Source organism: Rhinoderma darwinii, unplaced genomic scaffold (assembly GCF_050947455.1).
Source record: "Rhinoderma darwinii isolate aRhiDar2 unplaced genomic scaffold, aRhiDar2.hap1 Scaffold_518, whole genome shotgun sequence".
In the NCBI taxonomy this organism is placed as follows: Eukaryota; Metazoa; Chordata; class Amphibia; order Anura; family Rhinodermatidae; genus Rhinoderma; species Rhinoderma darwinii.
The window spans coordinates 1-17,846 of record NW_027464066.1 but is presented as its reverse complement, the minus strand read 5'-3'; the positions used below and the strand labels follow the sequence as shown (position 1 = coordinate 17,846).

The 17,846-nt window shown below is 49.9% G+C and overlaps 6 non-coding genes and 2 pseudogenes across 6 annotated transcripts; all 8 read left to right on the top strand.

The window, feature by feature from the left end:
* The first annotated feature begins 733 nt into the window (after positions 1–733).
* Positions 734–924, top strand: LOC142721713 (U2 spliceosomal RNA). Its single transcript, XR_012874122.1, has one exon. It is a non-coding gene; the product is annotated as a U2 spliceosomal RNA (small nuclear RNA).
* A 1,136-nt stretch (positions 925–2,060) lies between these two features.
* LOC142721712 (U2 spliceosomal RNA) lies at positions 2,061–2,251 on the top strand. The gene has a single exon (XR_012874121.1). It is a non-coding gene; the product is annotated as a U2 spliceosomal RNA (small nuclear RNA).
* Positions 2,252–3,515: 1,264 nt separating this feature from the next.
* On the top strand, positions 3,516–3,706 carry LOC142721711 (U2 spliceosomal RNA). Its single transcript, XR_012874120.1, has one exon. It is a non-coding gene; the product is annotated as a U2 spliceosomal RNA (small nuclear RNA).
* Positions 3,707–4,828: 1,122 nt separating this feature from the next.
* On the top strand, positions 4,829–5,019 carry LOC142721707 (U2 spliceosomal RNA). Its single transcript, XR_012874117.1, has one exon. It is a non-coding gene; the product is annotated as a U2 spliceosomal RNA (small nuclear RNA).
* Positions 5,020–6,285: 1,266 nt separating this feature from the next.
* On the top strand, positions 6,286–6,396 carry LOC142721804 (U2 spliceosomal RNA; annotated as a pseudogene).
* Positions 6,397–7,747: 1,351 nt separating this feature from the next.
* On the top strand, positions 7,748–7,965 carry LOC142721801 (U2 spliceosomal RNA; annotated as a pseudogene).
* A 1,287-nt stretch (positions 7,966–9,252) lies between these two features.
* On the top strand, positions 9,253–9,443 carry LOC142721710 (U2 spliceosomal RNA). The gene has a single exon (XR_012874119.1). It is a non-coding gene; the product is annotated as a U2 spliceosomal RNA (small nuclear RNA).
* An 8,120-nt stretch (positions 9,444–17,563) lies between these two features.
* LOC142721708 (U2 spliceosomal RNA) lies at positions 17,564–17,754 on the top strand. Its single transcript, XR_012874118.1, has one exon. It is a non-coding gene; the product is annotated as a U2 spliceosomal RNA (small nuclear RNA).
* Positions 17,755–17,846: the final 92 nt, after the last annotated feature.

The following is a 17,846-nucleotide window of genomic DNA, read 5'->3' as shown; positions in this document are numbered from 1 at the left end:
CGCCCGCCCGTCACAATGGACCTACCTGTGTACACTAGATGGATGTGATGGAATGTACTGTGGTCCCTACATTTCAAGAAGAAGTAAGAATTGCAGTTGCAACAAACCCTTGCTTGCCTACAAAGAGAGCAGCAATTTGGATTTGTTACTATGTTACCTGGAAGAATAACAAACTGTGCAAGGATGGAGGTTGTAGGAGCAAGGAGAACAAGTTGTCTGTAAAGTTGGTGGATGCCTATTTTCCATTTTGCAGTCCCTTGTCTCCCTCTTGTGGCCTCCTGGAGGCAACTAGCTGTGCAAAAAAAAGACAGCCTGGGGGCCGGCTGTTGCAGTGTTGCCCTCTCAGGCAACACTGAGTGACTGACTGAGCCGCACCGTCTTATATAAAGTTCAGACGGAACTTTGCACGTGTCATAGTGGAGACCTCAGGAGCCAGAGCCAGCTTTCTGACATCATAATGGGGCCTCAGAGATAAAAGCCTGGGCCCAGGCAGTGTTGGTCAGTGCTGCTCAGCAGGCAGCACTGGACTGGATTAAAGCTGATACAAGGTGTGAAAGGAGAAGGGGTGGCAGTGGGCATGCACTTACTGCTGCTGCTGCTGCTGCTGCCAGTGTTTGCACGGCAGGAGGGCATTTGGGCGTTGCCAGGAAGTCGTTTTTATGTCGATTCCTCCTCTTTCAGCACTGCATTGTGGTGCAAGCAAAAGAAGCAAAACGCGCGGCACGTTCGGGTTATCGCTTCTCGGCCTTTTGGCTAAGATCAAGTGTAGTATCTGTTCTTATCAGTTTAATATCTGATACGTCCCCTATCTGGGGACCATATATTAAATGGATTTTTAGAACAGGGAGATGGAAATAGAGCTTGCTCTGTCCACTCCACGCATTGACCTGGTATTGCAGTATTTCCAGGACCGGTGCACCCTTTCCTTATGTGTTTACTAAAATCAGATTCCAAAAGTGCTTTTTGTGTTTGCCATTGTTTTTGTCTTTCGGATGGGATCTCCCCTTTTAATCCCATTATTTCAACACCTGTTGGACAATGCATTTGTACAGTCATGTGTCATAATGAGCTAATTTATTAAATGCAATTAATTAATACATTGCCACCTCTTGTTTTGTGTCGTCTGTGTTTCTGTGTTTCCGGCATTTCACATTGGAACAGCTCATTCACCTTCCTTGTCTTCTCTCCGCCCTCCCTCCTAGGTAGGTTAAAGAGCTGCACCTGAGCCAGCCACTGATTGATGCAGCACCATAGTCAAATAGTGGAGTGGAGTAGGGGAACAGCAAACAGCCATTAAAGCAGCCAGCCAGCCCGCCCGCCCGCCCGCCCGCCCGTCACAATGGACCTACCTGTGTACACTAGATGGATGTGATGGAATGTACTGTGGTCCCTACATTTCAAGAAGAAGTAAGAATTGCAGTTGCAACAAACCCTTGCTTGCCTACAAAGAGAGCAGCAATTTGGATTTGTTACTATGTTACCTGGAAGAATAACAAACTGTGCAAGGATGGAGGTTGTAGGAGCAAGGAGAACAAGTTGTCTGTAAAGTTGGTGGATGCCTATTTTCCATTTTGCAGTCCCTTGTCTCCCTCTTGTGGCCTCCTGGAGGCAACTAGCTGAGCAAAAAAAAGACAGCCTGGGGGCCGGCTGTTGCAGTGTTGCCCTCTCAGGCAACACTGAGTGACTGACTGAGCCGCACCGTCTTATATAAAGTTCAGACGGAACTTTGCACGTGTCATAGTGGAGACCTCAGGAGCCAGAGCCAGCTTTCTGACATCATAATGGGGCCTCAGAGATAAAAGCCTGGGCCCAGGCAGTGTTGGTCAGTGCTGCTCAGCAGGCAGCACTGGACTGGATTAAAGCTGATACAAGGTGTGAAAGGAGAAGGGGTGGCAGTGGGCATGCACTTACTGCTGCTGCTGCTGCTGCTGCTGCCAGTGTTTGCACGGCAGGAGGGCATTTGGGCGTTGCCAGGAAGGCGTTTTTATGTCGATTCCTCCTCTTTCAGCACTGCATTGTGGTGCAAGCAAAAGAAGCAAAACGCGCGGCACGTTCGGGTTATCGCTTCTCGGCCTTTTGGCTAAGATCAAGTGTAGTATCTGTTCTTATCAGTTTAATATCTGATACGTCCCCTATCTGGGGACCATATATTAAATGGATTTTTAGAACAGGGAGATGGAAATAGAGCTTGCTCTGTCCACTCCACGCATTGACCTGGTATTGCAGTATTTCCAGGACCGGTGCACCCTTTCCTTATGTGTTTACTAAAATCAGATTCCAAAAGTGCTTTTTGTGTTTGCCATTGTTTTTGTCTTTCGGATGGGATCTCCCCTTTTAATCCCATTATTTCAACACCTGTTGGACAATGCATTTGTACAGTCATGTGTGATAATGAGCTAATTTATTAAATGCAATTAATTAATACATTGCCACCTCTTGTTTTGTGTCGTCTGTGTTTCTGTGTTTCCGGCATTTCACATTGGAACAGCTCATTCACCTTCCTTGTCTTCTCTCCGCCCTCCCTCCTAGGTAGGTTAAAGAGCTGCACCTGAGCCAGCCACTGATTGATGCAGCACCATAGTCAAATAGTGGAGTGGAGTAGGGGAACAGCAAACAGCCATTAAAGCAGCCAGCCCGCCCACCCGCCCGCCCGTCACAATGGACCTACCTGTGTACACTAGATGGATGTGATGGAATGTACTGTGGTCCCTACATTTCAAGAAGTAAGAATTGCAGTTGCAACAAACCCTTGCTTGCCTACAAAGAGAGCAGCAATTTGGATTTGTTACTATGTTACCTGGAAGAATAACAAACTGTGCAAGGATGGAGGTTGTAGGAGCAAGGAGAACAAGTTGTCTGTAAAGTTGGTGGATGCCTATTTTCCATTTTGCAGTCCCTTGTCTCCCTCTTGTGGCCTCCTGGAGGCAACTAGCTGTGCAAAAAAAAGACAGCCTGGGGGCCGGCTGTTGCAGTGTTGCCCTCTCAGGCAACACTGAGTGACTGACTGAGCCGCACCGTCTTATATAAAGTTCAGACGGAACTTTGCACGTGTCATAGTGGAGACCTCAGGAGCCAGAGCCAGCTTTCTGACATCATAATGGGGCCTCAGAGATAAAAGCCTTGGCCCAGGCAGTGTTGGTCAGTGCTGCTCAGCAGGCAGCACTGGACTGGATTAAAGCTGATACAAGGTGTGAAAGGAGAAGGGGTGGCAGTGGGCATGCACTTACTGCTGCTGCTGCTGCTGCCAGTGTTTGCACGGCAGGAGGGCATTTGGGCGTTGCCAGGAAGGCGTTTTTATGTCGATTCCTCCTCTTTCAGCACTGCATTGTGGTGCAAGCAAAAGAAGCAAATCCTGTCTTGCTTCCTCTCCGGCCTTTATTCACCTCCCGCTTAGTAGCTGTGAGTGTGTGTGAGCCTGCAGGGCCCCATGGAATTGCCTAGGAGTAGGCTGAATCGCTGCAAGGGGTGAACAGCAGTATTGGGCAGGCTCGGTCAACGCGCGGCCCGTTCGGGTTATCGCTTCTCGGCCTTTTGGCTAAGATCAAGTGTAGTATCTGTTCTTATCAGTTTAATATCTGATACGTCCCCTATCTGGGGACCATATATTAAATGGATTTTTAGAACAGGGAGATGGAAATAGAGCTTGCTCTGTCCACTCCACGCATTGACCTGGTATTGCAGTATTTCCAGGACCGGTGCACCCTTTCCTTATGTGTTTACTAAAATCAGATTCCAAAAGTGCTTTTTGTGTTTGCCATTGTTTTTGTCTTTCGGATGGGATCTCCCCTTTTAATCCCATTATTTCAACACCTGTTGGACAATGCATTTGTACAGTCATGTGTGATAATGAGCTAATTTATTAAATGCAATTAATTAATACATTGCCACCTCTTGTTTTGTGTCGTCTGTGTTTCTGTGTTTCCGGCATTTCACATTGGAACAGCTCATTCACCTTCCTTGTCTTCTCTCCGCCCTCCCTCCTAGGTAGGTTAAAGAGCTGCACCTGAGCCAGCCACTGATTGATGCAGCACCATAGTCAAATAGTGGAGTGGAGTAGGGGAACAGCAAACAGCCATTAAAGCAGCCAGCCCGCCCGCCCGCCCGCCCGTCACAATGGACCTACCTGTGTACACTAGATGGATGTGATGGAATGTACTGTGGTCCCTACATTTCAAGAAGAAGTAATAATTGCAGTTGCAACAAACCCTTGCTTGCCTACAAAGAGAGCAGCAATTTGGATTTGTTACTATGTTACCTGGAAGAATAACAAACTGTGCAAGGATGGAGGTTGTAGGAGCAAGGAGAACAAGTTGTCTGTAAAGTTGGTGGATGCCTATTTTCCATTTTGCAATCCCTTGTCTCCCTCTTGTGGCCTCCTGGAGGCAACTAGCTGTGCAAAAAAAAGACAGCCTGGGGGCCGGCTGTTGCAGTGTTGCCCTCTCAGGCAACACTGAGTGACTGACTGAGCCGCACCGTCTTATATAAAGTTCAGACGGAACTTTGCACGTGTCATAGTGGAGACCTCAGGAGCCAGAGCCAGCTTTCTGACATCATAATGGGGCCTCAGAGATAAAAGCCTGGGCCCAGGCAGTGTTGGTCAGTGCTGCTCAGCAGGCAGCACTGGACTGGATTAAAGCTGATACAAGGTGTGAAAGGAGAAGGGGTGGCAGTGGGCATGCACTTACTGCTGCTGCTGCTGCTGCCAGTGTTTGCACGGCAGGAGGGCATTTGGGCGTTGCCAGGAAGGCGTTTTTATGTCGATTCCTCCTCTTTCAGCACTGCATTGTGGTGCAAGCAAAAGAAGCAAAACGCGCGGCACGTTCGGGTTATCGCTTCTCGGCCTTTTGGCTAAGATCAAGTGTAGTATCTGTTCTTATCAGTTTAATATCTGATACGTCCCCTATCTGGGGACCATATATTAAATAGATTTTTAGAACAGGGAGATGGAAATAGAGCTTGCTCTGTCCACTCCACGCATTGACCTGGTATTGCAGTATTTCCAGGACCGGTGCACCCTTTCCTTATGTGTTTACTAAAATCAGATTCCAAAAGTGCTTTTTGTGTTTGCCATTGTTTTTGTCTTTCGGATGGGATCTCCCCTTTTAATCCCATTATTTCAACACCTGTTGGACAATGCATTTGTACAGTCATGTGTGATAATGAGCTAATTTATTAAATGCAATTAATTAATACATTGCCACCTCTTGTTTTGTGTCGTCTGTGTTTCTGTGTTTCCGGCATTTCACATTGGAACAGCTCATTCACCTTCCTTGTCTTCTCTCCGCCCTCCCTCCTAGGTAGGTTAAAGAGCTGCACCTGAGCCAGCCACTGATTGATGCAGCACCATAGTCAAATAGTGGAGTGGAGTAGGGGAACAGCAAACAGCCATTAAAGCAGCCAGCCCGCCCGCCCGCCCGTCACAATGGACCTACCTGTGTACACTAGATGGATGTGATGGAATGTACTGTGGTCCCTACATTTCAAGAAGAAGTAAGAATTGCAGTTGCAACAAACCCTTGCTTGCCTACAAAGAGAGCAGCAATTTGGATTTGTTACTATGTTACCTGGAAGAATAACAAACTGTGCAAGGATGGAGGTTGTAGGAGCAAGGAGAACAAGTTGTCTGTAAAGTTGGTGGATGCCTATTTTCCATTTTGCAGTCCCTTGTCTCCCTCTTGTGGCCTCCTGGAGGCAACTAGCTGTGCAAAAAAAAGACAGCCTGGGGGCCGGCTGTTGCAGTGTTGCCCTCTCAGGCAACACTGAGTGACTGACTGAGCCGCACCGTCTTATATAAAGTTCAGACGGAACTTTGCACGTGTCATAGTGGAGACCTCAGGAGCCAGAGCCAGCTTTCTGACATCATAATGGGGCCTCAGAGATAAAAGCCTGGGCCCAGGCAGTGTTGGTCAGTGCTGCTCAGAAGGCAGCACTGGACTGGATTAAAGCTGATACAAGGTGTGAAAGGAGAAGGGGTGGCAGTGGGCATGCACTTACTGCTGCTGCTGCTGCTGCTGCCAGTGTTTGCAAGGCAGGAGGGCATTTGGGCGTTGCCAGGAAGGCGTTTTTATGTCGATTCCTCCTCTTTCAGCACTGCATTGTGGTGCAAGCAAAAGAAGCAAATCCTGTCTTGCTTCCTCTCCGGCCTTTATTCACCTCCCGCTTAGTAGCTGTGAGTGTGTGTGAGCCTGCAGGGCCCCATGGAATTGCCTAGGAGTAGGCTGAATCGCTGCAAGGGGTGAACAGTAGTATTGGGCAGGCTCGGTCAACGCGCGGCCCGTTCGGGTTATCGCTTCTCGGCCTTTTGGCTAAGATCAAGTGTAGTACTTTAGGGTATTGCCTTGTTTCTTGGTCAGGAGGTGCCCTGGTACCCTTTTCCTTGGCCTGGGGGGATCGTTTCTCTTAGGAGAGACTTCACCCCTCTGCTGCTATTGGGGAGGAGGATTAGTCCAGGGCAACGGGGAGCGATCACCTGCCTGGTACTCCGGTACTGAAGGTATTTCTTTGGAGATTGCTGGAATTCTTTTGGAGCAGGATGGAGGAAATTCCCGAACATATGCGAACCAGGAATGCGGTCCGGTTTTTCGTGGAGGAATCTGAGAGGCAAAGGAAGGATTTGGAGTACATCACGAAGGTCCTTTTGTTGGATTTCTTTCAGCTGGAGAGATCGTGCATTTTGGCGGTGATGGACTATCCGAGGAGAGGGTGCTTTGACGTTACCTTCGCTACAGAAGAAATTTATTCAGATTTTTTGGAACGCTTGAAGGAAGGTAAAAGGGACCCAAGACTTGTGGGTGTGAAGGTAACACCACATTTTGTGCCAAACAAGAAGTTGGTGGTCGTAAAGATGTTTTCGCCTTACGTGGAGGAAGAGGACATTAAGTCATTTCTCACTAAGTTTTGTGAGGAGGTGGTGGGAAAGGGGAAAGTGTTTAACCCCTTTGGATTTTGGACTGGGAAATGGAAATTTCTTTGTAAATTTGTGAGAATTGGTGAATCTAGAAACCTATTGTTTCCTCCAGCGCGGTTTAAGATTGGAAGTGCATGTGGAAATTTATTTTTTTTGGGAATGGATATGTTTTGTTTGAATTGTAAAGATTATGGTCATGAGAGAGAAACGTGTGAGAAAGTAATGTGTACAAAATGTCTGCAAGAGGGGCATAAGTATAATGAATGTCAGAAAGGGAAAGTATGTAATATGTGTGGAGAGGAGGGGCACATATTCAAATCATGCCCAAAGAAAAGCAAACGTGAGGTACAAGAGGAAAATAAGAAGATAGTCAAAAGAAAGGAAGCGGAAGTTAGTTTGGAAGAAGGAAAGCTTCAGAAATTGGAAGGAAGTGGGCAAAGTGATGAGAAAAAAAGGAAAAAAGCAGAGAGAAAGAAAAAAAGTGTCATTTCAGAAGAGGAAAGAGCAGAAAGAGACAGGTTACTGGAAGAAGTAGAGCAGTTACGTAGTAAAATTAATTTTGAAAAAATGCGGAGAAGGGTGCGGCTCTGTGTAAGAGAAAATTTACCAGGGTTTCTTGAACGGTATGGTGTGCCAACGTGGTTAGCGTGCATTGTAAACTGTGAATGGGATGGTAATGATTTGCAGGAACATTTAGTGGATATGTTAGGAACTATTGCTGTTAAAAAAGGAATGTTTTTTTGATTTCTTAAAAGGAAAAAAGGAAAGAGGAAAACAAAAGTTAATTATACGTTTTCAGTTTTCATTGTGATGATCTAAGTCTTTTTTATTTTGAATTTTATGATTTTTAAGACGTGATCTGAATGAAAAAAAAAAAAAAAAAAAAAAAAAAAAAAAAAAAAAAATCTGTTCTTATCAGTTTAATATCTGATACGTCCCCTATCTGGGGACCATATATTAAATGGATTTTTAGAACAGGGAGATGGAAATAGAGCTTGCTCTGTCCACTCCACGCATTGACCTGGTATTGCAGTATTTCCAGGACCGGTGCACCCTTTCCTTATGTGTTTACTAAAATCAGATTCCAAAAGTGCTTTTTGTGTTTGCCATTGTTTTTGTCTTTCGGATGGGATCTTCCCTTTTAATCCCATTATTTCAACACCTGTTGGACAATGCATTTGTACAGTCATGTGTGATAATGAGCTAATTTATTAAATGCAATTAATTAATACATTGCCACCTCTTGTTTTGTGTTGTCTGTGTTTCTGTGTTTCCGGCATTTCACATTGGAACAGCTCATTCACCTTCCTTGTCTTCTCTCCGCCCTCCCTCCTAGGTAGGTTAAAGAGCTGCACCTGAGCCAGCCACTGATTGATGCAGCACCATAGTCAAATAGTGGAGTGGAGTAGGGGAACAGCAAACAGCCATTAAAGCAGCCAGCCCGCCCGCCCGCCCGTCACAATGGACCTACCTGTGTACACTAGATGGATGTGATGGAATGTACTGTGGTCCCTACATTTCAAGAAGAAGTAAGAATTGCAGTTGCAACAAACCCTTGCTTGCCTACAAAGAGAGCAGCAATTTGGATTTGTTACTATGTTACCTGGAAGAATAACAAACTGTGCAAGGATGGAGGTTGTAGGAGCAAGGAGAACAAGTTGTCTGTAAAGTTGGTGGATGCCTATTTTCCATTTTGCAGTCCCTTGTCTCCCTCTTGTGGCCTCCTGGAGGCAACTAGCTGTGCAAAAAAAAGACAGCCTGGGGGCCGGCTGTTGCAGTGTTGCCCTCTCAGGCAACACTGAGTGACTGACTGAGCCGCACCGTCTTATATAAAGTTCAGACGGAACTTTGCACGTGTCATAGTGGAGACCTCAGGAGCCAGAGCCAGCTTTCTGACATCATAATGGGGCCTCAGAGATAAAAGCCTGGGCCCAGGCAGTGTTGGTCAGTGCTGCTCAGCAGGCAGCACTGGACTGGATTAAAGCTGATACAAGGTGTGAAAGGAGAAGGGGTGGCAGTGGGCATGCACTTACTGCTGCTGCTGCTGCTGCTGCTGCTGCTGCTGCTGCTGCTGCCAGTGTTTGCACGGCAGGAGGGCATTTGGGCGTTGCCAGGAAGGCGTTTTTATGTCGATTCCTCCTCTTTCAGCACTGCATTGTGGTGCAAGCAAAAGAAGCAAATCCTGTCTTGCTTCCTCTCCGGCCTTTATTCACCTCCCGCTTAGTAGCTGTGAGTGTGTGTGAGCCTGCAGGGCCCCATGGAATTGCCTAGGAGTAGGCTGAATCGCTGCAAGGGGTGAACAGCAGTATTGGGCAGGCTCGATCAACGCGCGGCCCGTTCGGGTTATCGCTTCTCGGCCTTTTGGCTAAGATCAAGTGTAGTATCTGTTCTTATCAGTTTAATATCTGATACGTCCCCTATCTGGGGACCATATATTAAATGGATTTTTAGAACAGGGAGATGGAAATAGAGCTTGCTCTGTCCACTCCACGCATTGACCTGGTATTGCAGTATTTCCAGGACCGGTGCACCCTTTCCTTATGTGTTTACTAAAATCAGATTCCAAAAGTGCTTTTTGTGTTTGCCATTGTTTTTGTCTTTCGGATGGGATCTCCCCTTTTAATCCCATTATTTCAACACCTGTTGGACAATGCATTTGTACAGTCATGTGTGATAATGAGCTAATTTATTAAATGCAATTAATTAATACATTGCCACCTCTTGTTTTGTGTCGTCTGTGTTTCTGTGTTTCCGGCATTTCACATTGGAACAGCTCATTCACCTTCCTTGTCTTCTCTCCGCCCTCCCTCCTAGGTAGGTTAAAGAGCTGCACCTGAGCCAGCCACTGATTGATGCAGCACCATAGTCAAATAGTGGAGTGGAGTAGGGGAACAGCAAACAGCCATTAAAGCAGCCAGCCCGCCCGCCCGCCCGTCACAATGGACCTACCTGTGTACACTAGATGGATGTGATGGAATGTACTGTGGTCCCTACATTTCAAGAAGAAGTAAGAATTGCAGTTGCAACAAACCCTTGCTTGCCTACAAAGAGAGCAGCAATTTGGATTTGTTACTATGTTACCTGGAAGAATTACAAACTGTGCAAGGATGGAGGTTGTAGGAGCAAGGAGAACAAGTTGTCTGTAAAGTTGGTGGATGCCTATTTTCCATTTTGCAGTCCCTTGTCTCCCTCTTGTGGCCTCCTGGAGGCAACTAGCTGTGCAAAAAAAAGACAGCCTGGGGACCGGCTGTTGCAGTGTTGCCCTCTCAGGCAACACTGAGTGACTGACTGAGCCGCACCGTCTTATATAAAGTTCAGACGGAACTTTGCACGTGTCATAGTGGAGACCTCAGGAGCCAGAGCCAGCTTTCTGACATCATAATGGGGCCTCAGAGATAAAAGCCTGGGCCCAGGCAGTGTTGGTCAGTGCTGCTCAGCAGGCAGCACTGGACTTGACCTGCCTAGGTAGAGTCGTGTGTTAACCTTAAACCATACTATCCCCCACCCCCATTTAGTAACGACACATGACACCGAGGTTGGATGTGAAATGGCCACAGCAGCCGTTTATTAATTTCACAGTTTTATAAAAACAATTTAAATCCGAAACATTCGGATAACTAGTTAGGAATCCACCGGAGAATTCCTCCTAATAATTCACATGACCCAACATGGGTCAGAATCATAAATAACCATTAAACGTTAACATTAACCCGAGCAGAGGAAGTCCTTGAAGCCCCTTCAGATGTTCCTTTCAAGAACACACCGAATTAGCCATCTGCAAACCACTAATTACCTCCAGCCGTAAACCAGCTCGGAAGCACCGTTCACCTCTGCAGATGGCTCCACCCACTAGAAGTCCACTTCAAGGGGATAACACCCGTTGAAGCCCTCAAGTGATATACCGCCCACTAGAAGTCCACTTCAAAGGGATAACACCCGATGAAGCCTTCAAGTGACATACCTTCTACCAGAAGACCACTTCAAAGGGATAACACCCGATGAAGTCTTCAACCATGTACCTTTTTTGGGGGACGCATACCCCCGATGCGACCCCCCCACCATTTTGTACTGACTGGCCTCAAGGACTCCCCCCGCCAGCTGCCATGACAACAGAACCTACTCCGGAAAAAAGAAAAACATGTTAAATAAACACACAAAATAAAACACAACGCTCATATACGGACGTACAGAAGACCTAAGGAGTAACAAAACAAGGGTGGGAGGGTGGGAGCTTTGCTTCTTGTGTACTACTCCTCCCGCTGCTTCCGGCTCAATGCCGAGAAACAGCGGGAAGCGCAGTAACGGCCCCCCCGTCCCCCCTAGCTCCTCCCCGTCCCTCCTTCAGCTTCTTCACCTTTCCCTCACCTCTTAACATTAACCCTTTCCCTACCAGGACGGTCATGTCGGCTTCCCTCAAGCCTGCAGCTGCGTCCAGCCTCTTCTTGACCTGCCTAGGTAGAGTCGTGTGTTAACCTTAAACCATACTATCCCCCACCCCCATTTAGTAACGACACATGACACCGAGGTTGGATGTGAAATGGCCACAGCAGCCGTTTATTAATTTCACAGTTTTATAAAAACAATTTAAATCCGAAACATTCGGATAACTAGTTAGGAATCCACCGGAGAATTCCTCCTAATAATTCACATGACCCAACATGGGTCAGAATCATAAATAACCATTAAACGTTAACATTAACCCGAGCAGAGGAAGTCCTTGAAGCCCCTTCAGATGTTCCTTTCAAGAACACACCGAATTAGCCATCTGCAAACCACTAATTACCTCCAGCCGTAAACCAGCTCGGAAGCACCGTTCACCTCTGCAGATGGCTCCACCCACTAGAAGTCCACTTCAAGGGGATAACACCCGTTGAAGCCCTCAAGTGATATACCGCCCACTAGAAGTCCACTTCAAAGGGATAACACCCGATGAAGCCTTCAAGTGACATACCTTCTACCAGAAGACCACTTCAAAGGGATAACACCCGATGAAGTCTTCAACCATGTACCTTTTTTGGGGGACGCATACCCCCGATGCGACCCCCCCACCATTTTGTACTGACTGGCCTCAAGGACTCCCCCCGCCACCGCGAAACAGGCCTTGACCACCTTAAGCCTGTGAGTTCCTCCACACCACCACCGCCCTTTCTATGCCTTCTGCTATAGCCAAGCTCCAAATATCAATGCCAACCTCGGTCAGATGAACCCCGTCACTCCTCCAGAAATTCCCCAATCCTGACTCCAAATCCCTATGCCTCACGCAAATGCCCCCGTTCTTTGCCACAAAACGGGACACCGCCCGGTTAACTTTTATCCGAGCCTTATTGACTCTCTCCACCGATCTAGCTAACCGCCAATGCTTCCTTGGGACTATGTCCGACCACACTACCACCAACTTGGGATAAGATACCCACAAACACAACAAATCATGTTTGATATCCCGCACCAACTCACGAAAAGGGCGGACTCCTAAGTCATTCCCACCCACGTGCAACACTAAAACCTCCGGAACCCTATCAAGCCGCACATATGTCTGGAATTCCGCCAACACCCTGTTCCACGACATACCTCTAAACCCCAGCCAATGCACAACCGCATCCTGTCGCGGAATGCGCAACTGGCGACCATCCGGGCGGACGTCCGCCCTCAAAGCCCCCCAGTGCACGTACGAATGACCCATCAACCACACCAGACAAGGAGGCGAATCTGAAACGGAAAACACAGTTAGGCACCACCATATACATTTGCAAGCATAAACAACAAAATTACAACATATGGGGGCGGACATAGGACTTAAACCTTTTAGACTCCCAACGACCAATACGCCTCACCCCCTCATCATCCAACCCCCAGCGCCCTGCTTCCGTTGCTGCGCCAATCCGGAAGGAATGAGATGAATATGAGCCTGCCGCAACCCCAACCGCCGTCAAACATTTTTTAAAAACAGCTCCAAACTGAAACCTGGACAAGAACGACCCGTCCACATGACATAACAAAGGCAAATCTGGAGACCCCCTGTTTTTTGTAAAACCACGCATGCACTCTACTGGGCACATGACCGACCCCGGGAGAGCGAACAAAACTATCAGTTTTCCCTTCCCTAATTGGTCAGTTTTTGATCTACGCAACCATACCTCCAACCGATCTGCAAAAAGGCTCACCTCCCCAGATCTCAGCCCCCCTGCCTGTTTAGTACTTGGCGACACCAACTCACCTATTCTAAATGCTCCGAAGAACGCCAACGAGAAAGCCAACCGAAACAAATCCATTTCATCTGAAGAACGACATACCGATGCCAATGAACCACCCAACAAGCCCAGCAAAGCAAACGACACCGGCCTTCTACTATCCGCCTCCACCCTACCTCTGCGCAACCCCTTCAAAGCCTGCGATACCAGAAATTCCTTCGATACATCCCGCAAGCCCCGCAACTTAAGCCCAAACGCCACCGCGGATATAAACCGGTTCACCTTCGCTACTGAAAACCCCGCCTCCCAGGCATCCCCTAACCAATACAAAAGTGCCACCAACCTGTCTCTATCCGTATTGACATCACCCAACTCTCTTACCCACTCCTCCCACTGCCTCCAACAAGCAGCATAAGCCCTCCACGTCGTGCCCGCCAAAGACCTTTGTAACAGCTGCTCTACGGGACCGATACCAGATCCCATAGATGATCCGGACACGCCAAACCAATACGTTCCGCTCCCGGAGCCAATTGCCGAAACCGGTCCCACTGCGAGCGAGAAAGAGCATCAGCAACACAATTCCGTACACCCGGGACATGCACCGCCACCACCCACGCGTTCAGCGACAAACACACCAACACTAAATGTCGCAACAATTGAACTACCGGAGGAGAGGACGCCGTGATGTTATTAATGGCAAGCACCACACCCATGTTGTCGCAGTAAAAACGGACCTTCTTATCCCTGAGCCTGTCCCCCCAAATGGTAGCCGCCACCACGATGGGAAACAGCTCGAGCAGGGCCAGATTCCGCGTCAATCCACTGGACACCCAGCTAGCCGGCCATTGACCTGCGCACCACGGACCTCCCCCGTAAGCTCCAAAGCCACCCGCCCCAGCCGCATCCGTGAAAATATTCAGATCACTCGTATCCTGCGCTGGGGCCATCCATAGCGAGCGACCATTGTACTGGCCCAAGAAGTCATCCCAAACCTGAAGATCAGCTCGGTGCTCCTCCTTGAGCCTCACAAAATGATGCGGCGCCCGCACTCCCGCCGTTGCCGCCGCCAACCTTCTACCAAACACCCTCCCCATCGGCATAATCCGGCAGGCGAAATTCAACTTCCCCAGCAGCGACTGAAGCTCCCTCAACGACATTTTCTTCCTTCTACAAGCCCGTCGCACCTCCAGCCTCAAAGCACCCAGCTTATCCGCCGGGAGCCGACACTCCATTGCCACCGAGTCAATTTCGATTCCCAAGAAACAAATCGTCGCTACCGGGCCCTCCGTTTTTTCCGGCGCCAAAGGGATCCCAAAATCCCTCGCCACCTTCTGCAGGGCATGAAGCAAGTTACCGCAAACCGGCGAACCCCCCGGGCCAACGCACAAAAAATCATCTAAGTAATGGATCAACGAATCGACCCCGGATACTCCCCTCGTTACCCACTCCACGAAGCTACTAAACGCCTCGAAGTATGCACAAGAAAGAGAACACCCCATCGGAAGGCACCGATCCACGTAAAAGGCCCCATTCCAAAAACAGCCCAACAGCCGTTGGCTTTCTGGATGCACCGGCAACAACCTGAACGCCGCCTCGATGTCGGTTTTTGCTAGCAGCGCCCCCGGACCCGCAGCCCGCACTAACCCCACCGCCTTATCGAATGAGGTATAAACTACGGAACACAACTCGTGATCAATCCCGTCGTTTACCGACGAACCTTTGGGATACGATAAATGTTGAATCAAACGAAACTTTCCGGGCTCGCGTTTAGGGACAATACCCAAAGGGGACACAACTAAATCTTTCACCGGCGACTCCACAAATGGCCCCGACATGCGCCCCAACGAAACTTCTTTTAACAACTTTTCCGACACGACTTCCGCATGCACGTAAGCCGATTTTAAATTTCTCCGCGTAACCGGAACCTCATAAGGAGGCGGAGGAATAACAAAACCAACACTAAACCCTTCATAAAGCAACTTAGCCGCCGCCCTATCCGGATACTCATTTAGATAAGGGGCCATCCTTTCCACCCTCACCGGCGACACCCCCTTGACCAGCCCCGTGCTGGTTCCCGGACCTCTTTTTACGCAGACATTTTGCCGCCCCGTGTGATGCACCATTACACTCGGAGCACACGTGCTTGAACTTGCACGTGGCCCCGAACTTACACTGGCCTTCATTGAATTGCCAGCAAAACCCCGCCTTTCCCCCGCCGCTTGGTCCACTCTGACTAGTCTGGCCTCCCTGGCCACCGCTCCCGGGAAAGGGCTGCCTAACCGGAACCGTAACCCGTAACCAGAGAGCAATATCCTTCTGGTCCCACCGAATCGCCGGCCGAACCGCCTTCCGCTGACGGAATTGCTCATCATATCGCAGCCACGCCTGACCCCCATACGCCCTATGAGCCTCCCCAATAGCATCAAAATAACAAAATAACGCCGAACAATTTTCCGGCGCCTTTTCCCCTATCACACTAGCCAATATGGCGAACGCCTGCGACCAATTAACGAACGTCTGCGGGATAAGCCTATACCGCCGCCGTTCCTCCTCGTCCTTTTTACTCTCATCCCGCTTGCCCTTATCCAAATTGAATTTAGCCAGCGGCAAGAGAGAAAAAATTTCAACATATTCATCTTTCCAGATCCGATCACGCACCTCCTGCTTTAAATGCGCCCCCAACGGACCCTCAAAACAAACATACACCTCCCCCCGAGCACGATCGTCCATGCGCACTCGATCGCCGTCCTTCTGTGCCTCAGTCTGCACCGACACCGCGACCGCCTCTCTAACCGCCACCACAGGACGCGCCTGCAACGATCCCACTTCCCTGGAGCCTTCCCAAACTACCGCAGGGGACACTTCCGTTACTACCGGCGCCGCGGCCCTATCCAGGCGCCCCACCAGCTCCCGTAAGCAACCCACTAAATCTGCCAAACCCGCTCCGTCGCGTCCGCCCACGCCACTACCGGCCCCCGATGCTATGCTAGCAGCCCCCCCGCCGACACCCGACATAAAAATCGCTGGATAAGACAATAAAGGAGTTATACACTCACCGGGCTGCACAGGCGCTGTGTTCCCGTCAGCCGGACCATCCTGACCTCGACGATAGACGTCCAGTTCACCTTCCTCCAGTTCTTCTCTCGCCGACGACTGTCCCTCCCAACGACCTCTTCGGAAAGGGGATGAGGACGCGCTGACCGATGGGCCGGCAACCTGCCGCCCGACCGCCGGGACCCAGACTTCCGACCGGACCTGTTGCCTCGACGTCGCTGCAGATCTAGTCGTCCGTCTAGACGATCCTGACGAAGCCTGCCCCCTGGCCGGAACATCACCATGCGGGGCGGCCGTACCTTGCTCTTGACATCTTCCATCTGATGGGGGAGGGGTGACAGGGAGCCCGGCCTGCGACTCCCTGCTTACCGCCGGACCCCGTCGCGGCCTGGGATTCCTGCCAGGACGCAGGGCCTGGGAAGGGGCGGTCCTCCCAGCTGCCTGGCCTGCAGCGTCCGGGATCGGGCTCCCTCTGCGACGCCGTGTCCGCGGGACTACCTCCGGACTCAGGCGCTCTGGAGGTCGGGACCGCCGAGAGGGACGGGTCGACACAGCCTGCATCGCCGTCACCCCTGCTACCGCTCTCTGCCTGCCCAGCGCAGGAGCGGTTGTTGCCGACTCCCCCCCCGCCGCCATAGCCATGCTCGTAGGGGGGCCGGGGGAGGGGAGCCTGTCCCTTACAACAGACCCCGAACGCCGTGCCCGACGTGGCGAAACGGCGTCCGGGATCCGCGTTAATGCAGCCACGGTCTCCTCCAGCCATCCGGGACCGTGGTGCACAGCAGCGGCACGCAGCCGCTCTAAAATCAGGGCCTCTGCCATACTAAAAAGCCGGGCAACGGGGAGCTTTGCTTCTTGTGTACTACTCCTCCCGCTGCTTCCGGCTCAATGCCGAGAAACAGCGGGAAGCGCAGTAACGGCCCCCCCGTCCCCCCTAGCTCCTCCCCGTCCCTCCTTCAGCTTCTTCACCTTTCCCTCACCTCTTAACATTAACCCTTTCCCTACCAGGACGGTCATGTCGGCTTCCCTCAAGCCTGCAGCTGCGTCCAGCCTCTTCTGGATTAAAGCTGATACAAGGTGTGAAAGGAGAAGGGGTGGCAGTGGGCATGCACTTACTGCTGCTGCTGCTGCTGCTGCTGCTGCCAGTGTTTGCACGGCAGGAGGGCATTTGGGCGTTGCCAGGAAGGCGTTTTTATGTCGATTCCTCCTCTTTCAGCACTGCATTGTGGTGCAAGCAAAAGAAGCAAATCCTGTCTTGCTTCCTCTCCGGCCTTTATTCACCTCCCGCTTAGTAGCTGTGAGTGTGTGTGAGCCTGCAGGGCCCCATGGAATTGCCTAGGAGTAGGCTGAATCGCTGCAAGGGGTGAACAGCAGTATTTTTGCAGGCTCGGTCAACGCGCGGCCCGTTCGGGTTATCGCTTCTCGGCCTTTTGGCTAAGATCAAGTGTAGTATCTGTTCTTATCAGTTTAATATCTGATACGTCCCCTATCTGGGGACCATATATTAAATGGATTTTTAGAACAGGGAGATGGAAATAGAGCTTGCTCTGTCCACTCCACGCATTGACCTGGTATTGCAGTATTTCCAGGACCGGTGCACCCTTTCCTTATGTGTTTACTAAAATCAGATTCCAAAAGTGCTTTTTGTGTTTGCCATTGTTTTTGTCTTTCGGATGGGATCTCCCCTTTTAATCCCA